At 32.5% G+C, this 17,234-nt stretch overlaps 1 protein-coding gene across 3 annotated transcripts in view; it reads right to left on the bottom strand.

The window, feature by feature from the left end:
• LOC123716613 (hemicentin-1-like) overlaps positions 1-17,234 on the bottom strand; it is a 68,209-nt gene that overhangs the window by 35,324 nt on the left and 15,651 nt on the right. For all 3 annotated transcript variants that reach the window (XM_045672446.1, XM_045672445.1, XM_045672447.1), the window contains exon 2: positions 10,209-10,254. The gene's annotated coding sequence lies outside the window, so the exon portion shown is untranslated. The remainder of the gene's footprint in view (positions 1-10,208; positions 10,255-17,234) is intronic.

Genomic DNA, 17,234 nt, shown 5'->3' with positions numbered 1-17,234 from the left:
TTTAAAGCATCATCCGAGATATGCTTTCTACGTTTAATGTTGCCGACTCCGCATTTCACATGCCATTAATATTTGCAGTTTTTGCCTATTAAATCGCTTTAAGCTTTGTCCCGCTACGAACTGACATATTCTGTTCGTGCGATTTTAAAAGAATATTAACAAAGACTGCTATTTTTGCATGGATTTTGTTTCTCATAATTCTTTTTAGACATCATGCCAGAAGATTCATTTGTGCACAGTCAAGGACATGCAAGCACGACCTGGAGTGGAGAATCACACGATTGACTGTACCACTGTTTAAAGGAATTTTTAAACAAGAGTAAAAAGGGATTCTATTCATATTGTCTTCGTTCTCTGCTAAAATCACACTCATTTGTTTTTCCTTCAACTTCTGTTTAGTCTGTCATATTGTTAGAACAGAGATACTGATCTATCTGAAGCGATTACAAGGGGTGTCGGATTGATTATTGATAGGTCTAGGTTAATATTATTAGCTGACGTTCATGAATAAATGATATACTGATTTAACATAACATTAAAAAAGCTTCAAATTACTGCTTCAAACACAGCAACGAACCGCTTATTTGCGGCACCACAGTGCAATTGACATTCGGCTGTATCCGGAATGATGCAACTTGATATGGTAATTGGCTTCTCTAATGGCTCTCTACGTAATCGATATGGCGTTTAAATTTAACCCTAGTATTTGCCAAGCTTCCCGCTGTAACTATTTGAAAAACAACAAACTGGCAACTTTGCCAACGTTGCCTGGAATGCTAATATATTTTAACGACGGGTTTAAGGTATATTTACGGACATATCTTTTCGTTTTCGTTTCGTCGTTAATTTCTCTTAGAATCCGTCCACCGTACACGACAAGATGCTCACAATTGGTCCATGTGCCTCGTACGAACACGAATTACGTGCATAATTCGCCATTAATGTTTCGTGTTTTATCTAACTATAACACTAAGTATGTTGATATTTTCCACCTCACTAGTGAGGATATATTAAAAGAGGCGGGAAGATTTTGACTTTATTTAACTTAGTTACTGTATACATAATCTTAAATAGAAAAGAAGTTGGTGTGGTGGAAACACAAACTGGACACAGTTTTTCTGTCCACCAGGACGTCGAACATATTTATATAATTTAATTATATACTAAGGCCAGTGACATATATACTCTAACAATATAACCATTAAATTGCATCTAAAACGTCATAAACCAATTGAAACATTGACGCTCCATTGATGGCCGATGTAAGAAACCTGTTCTTGACGAGAATTCTCATTCGAATACAGGATGTATTTCGATTATGAATTAAATGACGATAATGTCTGATTAGCATAATTTTTGTTATGCATAATTTATAATTGTTTTGTTTATGTAATAATTTTTCAACTTAAAATCAATATTGTTTTTTGTTATATTAGTAAGAAGTGTAGCTAATAATATAGTCTAATGTTTTTTCTCATATAGATTATTTGTGTAGTAATAGAAATTAGTTTTTTTATATCTATATATATTAATAATCTGTTAAGCAGTAACAATTTAGTTTTACATTGAATATTAAGTGTTAATTGTCGTTTGTTTAGTGTTAAATTTCAGATTTCCTTTAATTTTTTTATGTCTATTAATGTACTTACTTATGTTTTCTATTTCATATATATTGTTTATATATGTAATATGTTCTGGCTTTGTATATTGTCTAAGTGTTTTATTTTATGACATGTATGTTAATCTTAAGTTTACTAATAAATAAATAAATATCTAACACGAAAAAAATTATAAAATTTTTCATTTTTTTTAAACGTATATATTAAAAATTTATATCAATTTATTTAAATAATATTTCATTAGGGATAAAAAATCCAAAAGTATACTTAACTCGACTTCAAACAATTATAAAAATAATTGACTGATTTTAAAGTGTATTTGCTAAAGCTATGTCCGTATAGATATAAATTTTAATTCTTTATAGTATATACTTAATTGAAAGTGGCCATCACACCTTCAACGTAGATAAATCTGCTTACATAATTTCCAACTTTTGGGTGATGCAAAAATGTATTCCCGGTTATTTTTATTTTGCATGTTGTTTTGAGCTTCGACATACTTTTTCACATACTGTTTACATACCGCTGAAAACAATATTTTATCCATGTGTAATGTTTTTATGAAACAAAGGGACGAACTGTTTCACAGCGTAACACAAAACAACTTTTATGTAACGTGCTTACAAATATTATGGCCTTTCATATACCGCCTTTGAATGAAACTACACTACCTAATAGAATATAGTAAAAAGGGGAGTGTCCATACCGTTTAATTATCTTAAAATTACTTATGATACAATAACGCATACGTTGAGTAAACATCTTTATGTCCGCCACGGCCGATATCAGTTTTGGGCGTTTATTCATTCGAAGCTCCAGATGATAAGCAATAACTTGATGTACACTACATTCCTTCTCTTTCTACACGATTCCACTTACGACTTTTTGAAATGTTTTAAAGTCCTTTATCTTCTTCGATCTCTAGTCAGTAGTAAATAAAAAAAATGTGTGCGTGTACTAGTGTACACACGTAAGGAGTGAAACTTCTTTATGACCTTATTTTTTTGTAAAATGATCTACTATATGCAACTGTACAGAAATTGGTTAAATAAAATAAAATTAGATAAAGTTTAACAAAAGTTTATTATCATAGACTTGAATACAAATAATACAATTATTTCATTTTACCTTACCTTACTACGAAGATTATTACAGAATTTGATTAATTGTAATAGATTTATTACTATCATTGTTATCGTTATTATATATTTTGTTATTAATGGCTTCGAATCTCTTCGAATCAACCGTGGTAGGGACAACAAAAAGATGGCACGGTACGGAAAAATGTGACGCGTAATCCAAAAATAATAATAATTATTATTATTAATAGTAGAAATAATAGTAACTATTATTATAAAAAAATATCTTTAACAGTATTAATAATTGACACCAGCCAACCTTATATGATATGATATTACACAAAAAATATCTAAGGATTAGGTAAAAATGATTCTTTGATATATTCATCTTTTTATAACTCTTTCGCCCGACACACGTAGTCGATTTTTAAGTTATTTATAAAAACAGCTAAATCAGTCCAATTTCATTTTTTTTAATAAAACGCTCTTTCGTTTATTTATGTCAAATTCTGTTTACGCTGTGATGAAAACAGATAGATGATTGCTTTAGTGAAAAATGTACAATTGGATTGATGTATTCTTTGTGAATACTAAGTGATAAGGTTGCCTTACAACATTGAGGGTAAGACTGCACATTGCATAAATTGAGCGGCGGCGGGATGGTGACGTGTCGATCGCGTGATTTGGAAATCAGTTGACGTTTGTGTCCCGCGCTGTGTACAATGCCCAAACTCTCCCCCACTCCCATGTTTAATTCTCAAGAAGTTTGCCGGTACCTGTATTTATATTTGGAATATGTTATGCCTCCACATAATGTGCATATATAATGTTATGTGTTACGTCGTATCTGAGGTTTTAATTTACAATGAGATCCCAGCTGACCGCGAATGCTGCAAAGCACCGGAAACGAGTTTGATTTAAATAAATATTATAAAAAAAATAATAAGGTAAATGTGTTGAATCACGGCTCCACCGTAAGGTGAAAAAAAGTAAATAAGGTGATAGAAACAAAATTGGAGCTTTTTTAAAATCGTTCTTTACGCCTTCTATGTAATTCATAAGTAATATTTAGGAGGCGCATGGCTTTGAACCCCTTAAAAAATTATAATATTACATACATGATGTAAATGATATCGTCTCAGTTCCCAGTGAATTACATTGCGTTAAGTTAGGTTTTTATTCTAGTGGCGTTTGCGATCAGGTTTGGTTAAAGTTAAAATTCACCATAAAAAATATAAAAAATTAATTACCATTTAATTGTTTTTCTATTTAATTTTAATTGTGGTACCTTCTTTTATTAATTTCACAAATCATTACATTTTAATTAATTTATATGCGGTTAAAGGGAGTGCGCCACCACATTATTGCATGGTACACTATTTCCGACTGATTAATATAATATATGTAGAAAAAAATGTGGAGCAATTTTAATGTGAAGCCAAATATTAGCAAGAATAAATATTTGTTTACTTATTGCTGTGTGAAATATAAAGCTGTGTCAAGCGGAAATTGATTATGATAAAAATATATTTGTTATTTTTTTTCGGTTCCATGAGTTTACAAATGAGGTCGTCAAACGAATTTTTATAACCAGTTGATATTAAGCAGATTCTATGTTATTATTAGATTTGTGTTGCAAACGTTTGGTAAATAATAATTTTTAGCGGTAATTGTCTTTAGTTAACACCATTTGAGTTATCTTAATCGCTAATTTATTACACTATTTAAATATCTAACAGTTGGCGCGCGCGATCCTGTCAAAGGTCAATGTGTTTTTGTGATACTTCGTGCTAAATCTCGAATCTGAGTTTTAGGCTACTGAATGAATTTTAGGTTAATTTTATGATAAGAAAAAGTTATCGAATTTTAGATTTTTTAGACTTCACGCAGACACATCACACCTCCATATTAATTCAGATCTTTCAGAATTTCTCTAAAGCGACATTATATTATATAATAGTATTTTTAATAGAACTTCTTTAATTTACGTAGTTACTATCACTACTCAGGCTAGCCAATTCTCTAGCCTCTTTCAACTGGCTCACTCACTATCTTGAGCATTTTTGACCAGCTTGTGAGCCCACCATGAAAAAAGGGCGACTTGGCGATTTTAGTACCTTCAGTACTTCGTGGTATCCCCAGAATTTGTTCCATAGTTAGCCAATCTACTTCGTCATGATGCCGTGAATTTTTAAAAATTTCTACTAACCCATGTAGACGTTGCACATATTCAATTAATTAGGACGGAATCTTGATCTTATTGCTTCATTAACAGAACCAAACGAAACTATATTTAATGGTAGATTGTTATATGATTGTGGTAGAATACATCCAGTACAAATTCATGTTTTATCCCAAGGACAGTAGCTTAATGATAGCATATAATAGTAGGATAATCCCCAAAGATTTTGTCTATTTCCAATAGCGCAGAAAGCTAAGATGGGTCGCTACTATATTATAATAGATATGATTTATTTGACTTCAATATGAGAGGAGGAAATTGGCATTGGATGTTTATTCAACTGTTTTTTCTTTTTGTCGGGAAAGTGCTCTAAGATAACTTTATGGAGAGTCTTTGTCTGCCAAAGTACATTATTCATATTTTGTATTTGTATGAATTTTCTTTCTGTACATAATAAAGACGTGCTCAGAATATTTTTTGAAGAAAACGTCATTTGTTACCTAAAAGCTGATTTTAGACCCTTTATTTTTCTATAAACATTTTCAATTAGAAATCAAAGCCTCGCCTCCATCTAATCTATTTGAAACTTAAACATTGCATACTTTTTTAAATCTTTTCTCTCATATATAATTTGTCTAATTAAGACGCATTTATAAAAAAATTTCTCACACAGCACCTGCGCCGGCCTACTTAAGAAGTGCTCGCCTTTGTTTATTTTCAGAGAGCAACATAATAGTTCTCTAGAAAGAATGAAAGTGCTTTACAAAGCCGTCTGCATCACAAAATGTATTGTTTTAGATCAAACATGACTCGGGTTTTATTATTACCCGTATATTTTAAGGGATAGTGAAATGTAAACAAATAAAAACCCATATGGACGTCTTAAGTAATTAACATGAGCGTATAATGTTTCACTTGAGATCATGGGTACCTTTTACCTTCAACTTTAAAATACAGTGTAATGTGTGACGTACTCGGATAAAAAACGGCTTTCCTGTAAATTCAATAGCTATTATATATTGATACATAATAGCTATTGAATTTAGATATCTTGATGTTCATTCATTAAGCTTTTACCACGCATAAGTTTGCATCGTAGATATGGGTCACTTTGTATCTTCCTGCAGCAGAGTTTCATCATCGGACGTTTAGGCAGAAAACGAAATACTATCCGTATTAGCACGTCGTTCCACTACTGAGCGTTTTTAAGGCAGTCTCTGCCGCGCACCACTGCTATATGGATCCAGCAGCCCACTGATATATTTCTGAAGAAAATCGACTTAGGGTCCTTCATTAAAGAGGGTATTCTTAAAAGGCCAGCAACGCACGAGACCTCTGGCTTTGAGAGAGTCCATGGGCGGCGGTATCACTTATCATCAGGTGAGCCTCCAGCCCATTTGTGGCTGTTCTATAAAATAAACATGGAATATATAATAATTATAGAAATATTTATAATATAGGAATTAATCGCTACTCTGTAATTCCTTTGAAAATATGACGACAGAGCTCTGTCTGTTAAACCTATGATATTGACAGCTAATTAGAATATGTCAGCTTCATAAATTTCATCAGATTTTGGCAAATGTTCTTTATCTCAATGCGCTCGGAAAGTCGTAGTGAAAAATGAAATCGATTTAAATTAGCCACTCCAAATCCGGATTTCTGTTTGAACTTAGCAACCTTCTAAGTTTAATACCTGGATCTGAATGAAACCAGTTTTAATTATCATTGTACGGGGAAAACTGAGAACCAATTGAAATTTCCTCAAATAATATACATAATGTAATAGTGATCATAATATTGTATTATAGTAACTCACACAGTGACTCTGTGCTTACCCTGAGAAGACCCTGCTTCAGGCTATCGGGAACTCTAGTTGACAATAAATGCGAATTTAATTCGGGAAAAGAGTTTCTTTTAAGTTTTGTACGACATATATTAATATGTTTTCTTTACTTTGCGTACTGCATTACAAAATGTATTGTTTGTATGTACTAGATACAAGAAATAAATAACTTTATTATACGCAAGGGATATTTAGGTAAAATAAAACCGTACCTAGGTAATCCACTGTGTCTTACGGCATTCTCTTTTGATATGTTAAATGTACTTGACAATAATTTCTACACAACAAATTATAGTTGCACAAAAAAAAATCTGTTTCAGGGAAGGTTGATAGGACCTTGTTTAAGATTTTTAGTGAATGTAATGTGCATTTTGAAACGTTAGTGAAAATTTTGATTAAAGACGAAAGGATTTTTAGTATTTATTTTAATTTACATACACTATTACAACTGTATACATGACACAGCATATTGATTTAATTTTAAAATATATTTTTTTAATTAAACCTGCCAAAAGGTTCAATCAATTTCATTCCGTTATTTATGATTTGAGCCAATCACTGAAACCACTAACGGAGGGCTTGAAGCCACTCCAACAGCGATATTAACTATTTCCTACGTTACATAGCAATCTTGTAAGGATCACTGGTTATATGGGTCACCATTCGTTGGTGAATGAGAGTTGAGGAACGTTATCACAAATCTATATCGATAAATATGATATGGAAACAGCAATATCTAATATAGATATTTTGGATTTGCACAGGGATTATAATAAATGTCGCATCCTTGTCTTTAAGATTGTCAATCGTGTGGTCACGTGTTCAAACCCCAACTATGATATTTTTATTTACACTATCACTTGTTTATACAAGATAATCGTCATCCAAAAACCACCGGATGTCAGGCGGAGGCTGATACTTGCCTATAAAGAATATAAATAAACGCAGAAATTTCAATAAACTGCTTTGTCACTCAAAAATATAAGGTCATATGAATTTGGCGTTTTATATGGGAGAAACGAAGAGTAGATATTTTTAATCTATTTCAAAAAATCTACTTTTAATATAAATATTTAATTAATCAAAGTATATACCATTACTATCTATGCAGTTTTGCCATTTTATAGGTAGCTCATTGATCCCTTTACTAAAAAACCCTTTTCGACGGGAATCAATAAAATCTAAACGTGGTTTCGACGCCTCCATTAGATTTTTACCTTGTTAAGGTAAAAAAATCTTGTTATCTATATTTCTAAAAAAATTATCATGCGGACAATATTGACCCAAATATGCATAAATAGTATTCGAGAATTGAAAATATTTGAATTCTCATGACGGTAGGAACTATGAATTATTTATATTTGCGATACATCTTTGTCAAGCCCTTCTGTCCCTCAATATGTCTTGAACACGTTCAAGACGTGTTGAGGCCAAGTAACGAATGTTTTATTAAACATATATTTTAAAAATAGTTTAAACATTCCTTTTACCGAAAAATACTTCTAACCTTTAAGAGAGTCTTACGTCAAAATTTAAACAACCTTGGACGCTTCTTATACCTATTTAGAGACAAGATTTATTTATAGAATAAAAGAATGTCAAACGATAATTCTAGATGTTTATGATCAGCTTTTCAGTATTGGCTAATAAAATTTTAAAATGGCAGTAATCTAAGACTATTATTTTATTTCGTGAGCAAAATATGGCCCAACTGGTATATCCAAAGCCAAAAAAAAATTGAGCTAAGACGCCCACGATAAGGTTTTATGGGTAACAATTTATAGGATGAGAGCCGATGGAAAGGTTTCAAATAAACTATTTCATAGTTACGTATTTTAATCGGTAAAGATTACGGTACGGAATTCCTAGCAGCGCTAAGAAATTCTTTCTTTGTTTTAAATTTCTCAGCTGGCCCCAGGATTATTATCAAAATGTGATGATGTGATATCCTGTATCCTGACTCGTGTAGGTCTGTACAGGGCAGTAATGGTGAAGATCAAATTATATGCAGTTCATATTCTATAACTGACAAAAAAAAAGTTTTATTATATTAATTAAACATCAAACTGTCTTCCTTTAAATTTCTTATGTACAAACATTACCGGTCCACATCGTATCCCTAACTAACTAACTACTAATTGACATTAGACTGATCTTAAATTATCGTGATTCATATGCACTTTTTATTTTTTATTTTTCATGTATCCTTTTTATAGTTTAGTTCGTTTTTTTTTGTTCTTGTTTAGTTTTGTCTTAATAACTATGTGTAATATGTATTTTTGCACTTCTTGCCTACCTTATTTAATTTAATAATTTTTTTTCTCTTTTCACAGTGGTTGCCTGGAAAAGTTCGCTTGGAAGCGATAAAGCCCCCAATTGCACTCCTTTTAATTTAGTTATGTAAACTTTTTATATTACGTGCAACGAAGTGTTAATAAATAAACAAACATCTAAACTTACAGTAGTAATATTTTATTAGCTATTGCTAAACAAACGAACGAAACGCAATTAATCACATCGCATTCTTATCATTCGCAACTATCATGGGCTGTCGTGATTATACTCAATAAACAGCTTGCAGAGCGTTAAAAGTTTTTCCACGCTATCGTGATTATTGCTTACAATCGGATTTCACTTCTATAGAAACTTCAATTTTATATAAACAAGACAATCAAATACAAACTGAACACTTTTTTAATTTTGTTTGTTTGAAGTGTTTATTTTTTGTAATAGGAGGCAAATCGGCAGAACGGTCACCTGATGTTGAAGTGATATCTCATAGACACTCAAATTGCCAGAATGCTTGACCGGTAACACACTTGCCTTTCAAGGAATGGTTCGCTCTTTTCTTAAAGGACCCTTAGTCGAATTGGTTCCGAAATACTACACTGGGCAGCTGGTTCCCCATAGTGAAAACGCTCAGTTGAGGTGTGACAGACGGGGTGATACGGATGGTATCGTGACTTGACTTGATGAAAATCAGCTGAACGCTAACACCCTCTATGGCGTGGTAGAAACAAATAATAACAGATTAACAGTTGGGACTGGGCGTCGAACCGTCGAAGAAGTACAGACGATTGCCTTACCATAACCAATAATATAGATAAACACATCATCATACAACTGTACTAAATTATGTTATGTATATTATTATTCTTGACTTAGCTTCAGATTGTATTTGTTTAATCATATTTTTTTCATAATCAAATTGGATAGCTTTTGTTAGCTTTTGTGTCGTGTGACATGTTGGTCTACTTACGATGTAATTACCAGGATAATTGTATATATAGAAATAAAAACCGTTAGAACGCATTTGGGATTACGAATTTAACGCACTAATCTTATAACACAATTTATATCTTTGTAATTGTTACTAATTAATACCGTACGACTCACTAATAAGCATCGCGAAGAAGTCAGTGGAGCAATTATGTCAAAGTGTTAATATGGATATAAATTAGTAACAATAATTTTCTACGTACATATGCAGACGGCCTTCGTAGCTTAGTAGTCAACACCGTGCTTATCCTGAAACAAATGATTATTTTTTTATTATATAACTTAAGTTACGATAGATACGGAAAGGGCTAGTTCCACGTAACCTCTTGATGTACAAACTGTCAAATAAATCCTCGGTAATTTAAAATTCAAAGATATGAAAGGGCACAAATTGTGCGTAACGGGGCCAAAGCTCGTTAATACCGTTTGTTTAGCCTTGATTTGAACTTTTACGAAAGCTCTCAACCTATTTTATAAAAATAAAACTTATTGGGACAAACAGTGCACTCCCTAGTGAGATGATTTATTGACAGCCTTGGGTTCGTCTTATATGATTTGTGATTCTATTACAATGCTTCATAAAAAAATCAGCCTAAAATAAAACCTGTTTTATCATGATAATAAACTTTTTCTATGATGTATTACGTGCGGGTCGTCTGCTAGTTTTGATGTGAAACTTTTGATTTTTATTTTCCAGGGACAAGCGGTCAAAGAATAATATTAATATTTAGGATGTTTTTTTGACTAAAATACAGAATTTCCCTTGCTTGAGATTTTTAAGAGATATTACAGAATTAAAAAAAAATAGTACCAAAAAAATTAACTGACACGAAAGTAATTATGTTTCTTGTAAAAATCTGGTAAGTAATACAAGCTTTGTTCATTTTATTTCTATGAACGTGTACTACAAATAGCCTGTACCAAAAGTTCCATAGAATCACTTCATAGAGAACAAAGACAAAACCATTCCAGGCGCAGGCGAAATTTCCGATTCGCAAAGCAAAAAGACTTGCCTGATTGATTCATCAGTCGGCTGAGCTGGGAGATTAAATTTGGACAGTAATAGTGCCTGATCCTACGTGAAAAATTCCACGGATTTCGGAACAGCTATATATACTTTCTCTATTACGCTATTGATAAGATTCGTAATTACATATTTAAAGCGATAATATGGAGTTTGTAAAATTGGAATCAATTTTTATATATATTACACAACATAAAGCTAAGTGAGAAAGCTACATCAGTGAGTAAGAGCAGTGTTGGCCTAGTGTTTCAGCTTGCGACTCTCATCCCTCAGGTCGTAGTTTCGATCCCCGGCACCAATGGACTTACGCATGTACGCATTTTACATTCGGTCGAACAGTGAACGAAAACATCGTGAGAAACCCAGTTTGCCTTAAACCTATATAGTCGAATGCGTGTCAGGCACAGGAGGCCGATCACCTACTTGACTATTAGATTGACAAATGATCACGAATACAGAATGAGGCTCAGACCTAAAAAGTTTGTAGTTTGTACCTCAGTGATAGTTAATCTTCAAATTATTGAAATTCCCGTTTTCACGCGAAGTATTGCGAATATTTTTTATTAATACATATGTTACTTGATATTAATTTCATATTATAAAATAACAAGCGTAAAATGATTTAAAACGTAAAATTTTTACACTGAACTAAAATATATTTCCTGGTGATTGTGATGCATTATAAAAAGGTTTTTAAAGAACATAGAAACACGAACAGGTTAACATATTTGTTGAAGAATCAGAAGTAATTTGGAATAACACGAAACAAACAACGAAGAAACGAACAAAAGACAATACTATAACACGACAATTAACTAATTGTATAATTTATTGAGAATTCCTCTACGCTACATTTATGTACATCATAACGCTTTTATATTTTGTAGAAAGAGGACGTATATAATAATTATGTAACAAAATATTAAGTCCAGAATAAATAACAATAGATGATATGGTGGAACGTAATGTAACCTTCGAGACACGTCTAATGGACTGCGGAGAGCACTTTGAGCTGACACAGACATATTTATTGAACTTTAGCACGAAACACAAAATGTATAGTGGTTAAGTAATTTGCTATGTAAAGGTTATGTTTTAAGGTTACTTAATAAAATTATGACCACTTCTGTAAATAAGAAAAGTTGCGTTAAGTAAAGATTTATATGATAGGGGGCCACAATCCAGACTGGATCCTAGATATCCTCTTTCTTTAAGCAATAGGTAGTTGTTTCTTCCAGGGAAGACCCCCACCGGGAGTCGATTCCACAGTTCGCTAGTTCGCAAAAGAAAATGGCTTGTAAAGCGTACAGTCGAATACTTCCAGCCAGGTGTGGCTGATAAATATATCAAAATTAAATTTATTATATTTAATATTTCAAAGGAAATAAGCTCCTCTACCGAATTGAGATTGTCAATTTTACACTTTACTTTGAATTTGAAATTGTGGAGCTTTACAGCATATGCAGCTGTATTGTCGAAGCCAAAGCAAACTTTATTCAAATAATCTTCTTACAAAACAGTTTTGAAGCGTCAAATTTGGGAAATAATTTCAACCGACAACCGGCGCGAATCTCGGTGGTATTCTTTTGAAACATCAAAACGTTTCTCAGTCTATATAAAACTAACACATACAATTTTTTTCGAATGAGTTATAGCCAATCGTGGTAATGTATTTTTTCCATTTTCCGAAGCGCGTTGGGTCATGGAGGGTTAGAAGATCAACTAACAATGATACGGCATCAACAGCTATCTAATCCAATCACAGACACTCAACACATGCCGTCGTTCCAATTAACCAATCACAATTCAGCTATACGCGTCATGGTTTTTATAATTATAAGGATTTTGAAATATTTGTGGTAGTACAGGTAAGGAAACATAAAAAAATACTTATAATGATAATTGAGTTGCATAAAAACTATTCCTAGCTGGAAATAATTGATTTCATTTGTCTTTCTACAAATAAAAAACCTAAGGAAAACTCTTTTTACAAACAACTACAGATTGTTTAAACATAGGGCTCGTGCATAAACTTTACTCATATTAAAACACATTGTCAAGCAATAAATAATTGTATTTGTAGAAGTCTATGGAGACTGCAGCTACAGATCGGCTATATAAACATTTGAATCAATATTTTATAGATAAATCAATATTTTAAAACAAATTTCTCTAACACAGATTCTAAATAGTACATTTACGTTTGGATTAATTCTAAAGCAGAGTGGTTACTGTTCCTATTTTAAAATACATTGTTTTTTTAAATTTTAATTGAAGTCAATAAAAAATTTAATGAAAATGTTATGAGCGCCTTTAACTATTTAGAAAGCACTTTTGGATTGTACTAACTTAAGTAATATTGTCGTAGAATAATAAAAAATCTAATAAAATGTTTTTGTTAAGAAAACTAAATTTAGTAGTTTTATGAAATTCAAATAAACTTATTTATTTTTTGTTCCTTTTGGAGTTATTCTTGTGCCGTGGGTTAAGTGAACACTAATTAAATATTTATGTTGGCGCTTGGTAGATAGTACCAGTGACCATAGAGATAATGCTTTCCTCGCTCAACGGATAAGTATCTCAATACTGTGAGAAAATGCTGCCAGCGTTAAAGGTACACTGCCACAGGGAGCAAACTTTTTAAATTGTTTCAATTTTTATTTTTGGTAATTTTTAATTATTACTACTATGTTAGGTTATGAAAATTTTAAATATTGTATATTTGATTGTTATGTTTAGGTTTATAACAAATTGTTACTAACATTCTAAAATGTTGACAAGAAAATTAACGTATGATAAATCAACGCTCATATTTGAGAATTTGGTTAAGTATATTGACAACTGTATACTTATTTATTTATTTATTTTTATAAAATAGGGGGCAAACGGGCAGGAGGCTCACCTGATGTTAAGTGATACCGCCGCCCATGGGCACTCTCAATGCCAGAGGGCTCGCGAGTGCGTTGCCGGCCTTTTAAGAATTTGTACGCTCTTTTCTTGAAGGACCCTAAGTCGAATTGGTTCGGAAATACTTCAGTGGGCAGCTGGTTCCACATAGCGGTGGTGCGCGGCAAAAATTGCCTTGAAAAACGCTCAGTCGTGGAACGGCGGACGTCGAGGTGATACGGGTGGAATTTTGTATTCTGCCTCGACGTCCGATGATGAAACTCAGCTGCAGGTATTAATCCGAACAACTCCTCTGAACACTCTCCATGGTAAATGCGGTAGAAGATGCAGAGTGACCCCACAACTCTACGCAACACCAAAGGATCGAGCCGCTCGGAGAGGGATTGGTCATCGACGATTCGAACCGCTCTTCGTTGGATACGGTCAAGTGGAAGGAGCTGGTACTGGGGAGCCCCCGCCCAGAGGTGAGAACAGTATTCCATGTGGGGCCGTATTTGCGCTTTATAGAGTTGCAAGCGGTGGCCCGGAGTGAAGTACCGTCTCGCCTTGCTGAGCACACCAAGCTTTTTGGAGGCTAATTTAGCCTTTCCCTCCAAATGACCGCGAAACTGAACGTCGTTCGATATGTCAACGCCAAGTATTCCGATGCTGGCTGTGGCTTCAAGAAGAGTGTTTTCGAAAATATATATATATATCGTACTTTTTTCGCGGAAAAAATACCCTATATATACAGTTCGTTGAACTACTAAATTTCGATTAGCTGCCACAGAAGTGGTTAATGAATACCTAGACAAGAACTGTATTATCTTTAACGCAAAATAAAATATTAACGACTCATTTTTATACACAATTATAATAATTTAATTATTGCTATTTATTAGAGCAGTGTTCGCCTAGTAACTTCAGCAAGCGACTCTCATCCCAGAGGTCGTAGGTTCAATCCCCGGCTGTGCACCAATTGATTTTCTTTCTCTGTGCGCATTTAACATTAGCTCGAACGGTGAAGGATGATAATGAGGAAACCAGCTCGTCTTAGACCCAAAAAGTCGACGGAGTGCGTCAGACACAGAAGGCTGATCACCTACTTGCCTATTCGATTAACAAATGATCATGAAACAGATACAGAATCTGAGCCCAAGACCTAAAAAAAAAAGGTTGTAGCGACATTGATTTTTTTTAAATTTTATTAGGAACATTGAATAAATAATAATTTTGGGAAGGTTCTCAAGTGCCACTTACATTACTCTTTAAACTAAAGTACTATTTCGTATCTATACATAAAATTTGATTTACGGTGAGATGAAAAGGGCCAGATGAAGTCTCTTTAATTAAATAAACAACTGATTGAATTTTATTTGTTCTTAATTCAAATTTTGGAGGGATATATCTGATTGATAAGAAGCTAAAGCGGAAGACAGAATCGTCCCTTTGTATTAAAATTGAACTAATTGTTTTAAAGGGTAAAACATACTTCTTTGGCCTGTTCACACATTGTTTGTGCCTGAAAATGGTTGCAGATCTCATAGGTATGCCCTACTATTTAAGTGCGCTCAGGAGACATCAATCTCGTGTATGATTTGGCTATTTCACGCCAGCTCTCAATATATTTAGAACAGGTTTGGGAATATTGTTTTATTATAATAGTAATTGATAATTATACTTTGAATTTGTTTGGCTGAGGGAGATAGAGATCAAGCGCATTTAAATAGAGTTGCGTAATTTAGTCTTTCGGTTGAGACTGAATGCCATCTCTCAGTTTAATAATAACGTAGATATAATGTAGACATCATAGGAGAATACGACTCGGTTTTTAAAGCTCTGCAAAAGCTCTTAGTAGAGTTTTTCACTGAAACTTTGTTAGTTTGTGATCAGTGTGTCGAGAACTCTATCAATTACTCATGTTTTCAGAAAATTCCATATTTAAAATCGAGAATGGAAACTTATACTTATTTAAGCGTGCTATTTTTATCCAATTTAATAAGTTTTGTCACTCGAAACGAGATTTTGACTAAATATTCAAGAGTCGCATTTAGTGTATAAAAGTAGGTGAAATTTCAAATTTAGAACAGTGCCTGTACTCTATAACTACAATATTGAGTATTTATACCACGTGACCAAGTGGGACATCACCGATTAGAATATTCAAGAACTTAGTCGTATTTCAACGTTAAATGGCGTCCTAATAAAACGCTTATAAACAATATTGACCATGGGATATTTATTGCTATCGCTTAATCTTTAAAATATTGATCTGAATAATTATTTGTAATTTAAACAAAATTTAACGAAAACACACAATGACTATAATTCGTTGGCCACCTGCAAATCGTTAATGTACAAAGGCTAAATAACAATGATACAATATATGGACCAATTTTTTCAAACTTTCTCAACTTACTCTAGTATAGTGTATGACTCAAACAATGTTCATTTTAATAAAAACAATAAAGTCAATTTGACTTTAAGTACTCTTAATCGTGTTGACATCTGTCAAAAATTGTTTATCAAATTTGACGCAATCTGACGCAATCTAAAAACCCAGCCTTTGGGCAAAATTTGATGAGCCATTGATGATCTCATTGGGCAATGACTGGTGTCTACTTTGGATTCCACTTGACAAGACATATTAGGTGGGTGGGTGATCAATTCTATGATTATAGCAAAAAATATTTTGTTGAAGTTAAACCTTATTACATCATTGACAGAGGTCATTTAACTAAGGTCATATTTAGGAATACAAAATCTTATAATTTGTATTTAAGTTGACGAATTAGTTGAAAGTATCGTTCTAACTACCAGTCTAACTTCTAGTCTATTAAATAATGATAATTCTGAATATATAATCAATGTTTTATATTTATAAGTAAATTCGGATACAATAATTTAAATTAGTAAAAAGTATATAATCGTAGGCTAATAAATAAGAATATAATTATTATCTTTAACGTAAAGGTCATTACGTAATAATTATTTCATTAAACGTTTTTACGTTTCGTTTTCTAAAGTGTTTAATTCAAAAGCCGATATTTTGCTGAGGTGCTTAAAAACACACTCATAAATATTTCCATTAAATTAGTGTTACATGGATTTGAACTACTTGAAATAGATTTCCAAACGTTTATTTAAGTCTAGTCGCCTTGATAGAAATAAATCTTCACAAATTATATATTTATAAATAGGCTTTTATCTTATTAAGTGTACTTTAACCTTTTAATTTAAATTTAAGAAGTATAATTAATTAAATAAGATTGAGCGTCTTAAGACAAAAATCAGTAACACAGCAATCTAATTAAAAGTG

This window comes from Pieris brassicae, chromosome 11 (genome assembly GCF_905147105.1).
Source record: "Pieris brassicae chromosome 11, ilPieBrab1.1, whole genome shotgun sequence".
NCBI lineage: Eukaryota > Metazoa > Arthropoda > Insecta > Lepidoptera > Pieridae > Pieris > Pieris brassicae.
Note: the sequence above shows the minus strand (reverse complement) of the source record. Positions and strands in the feature narration are given on the sequence as shown.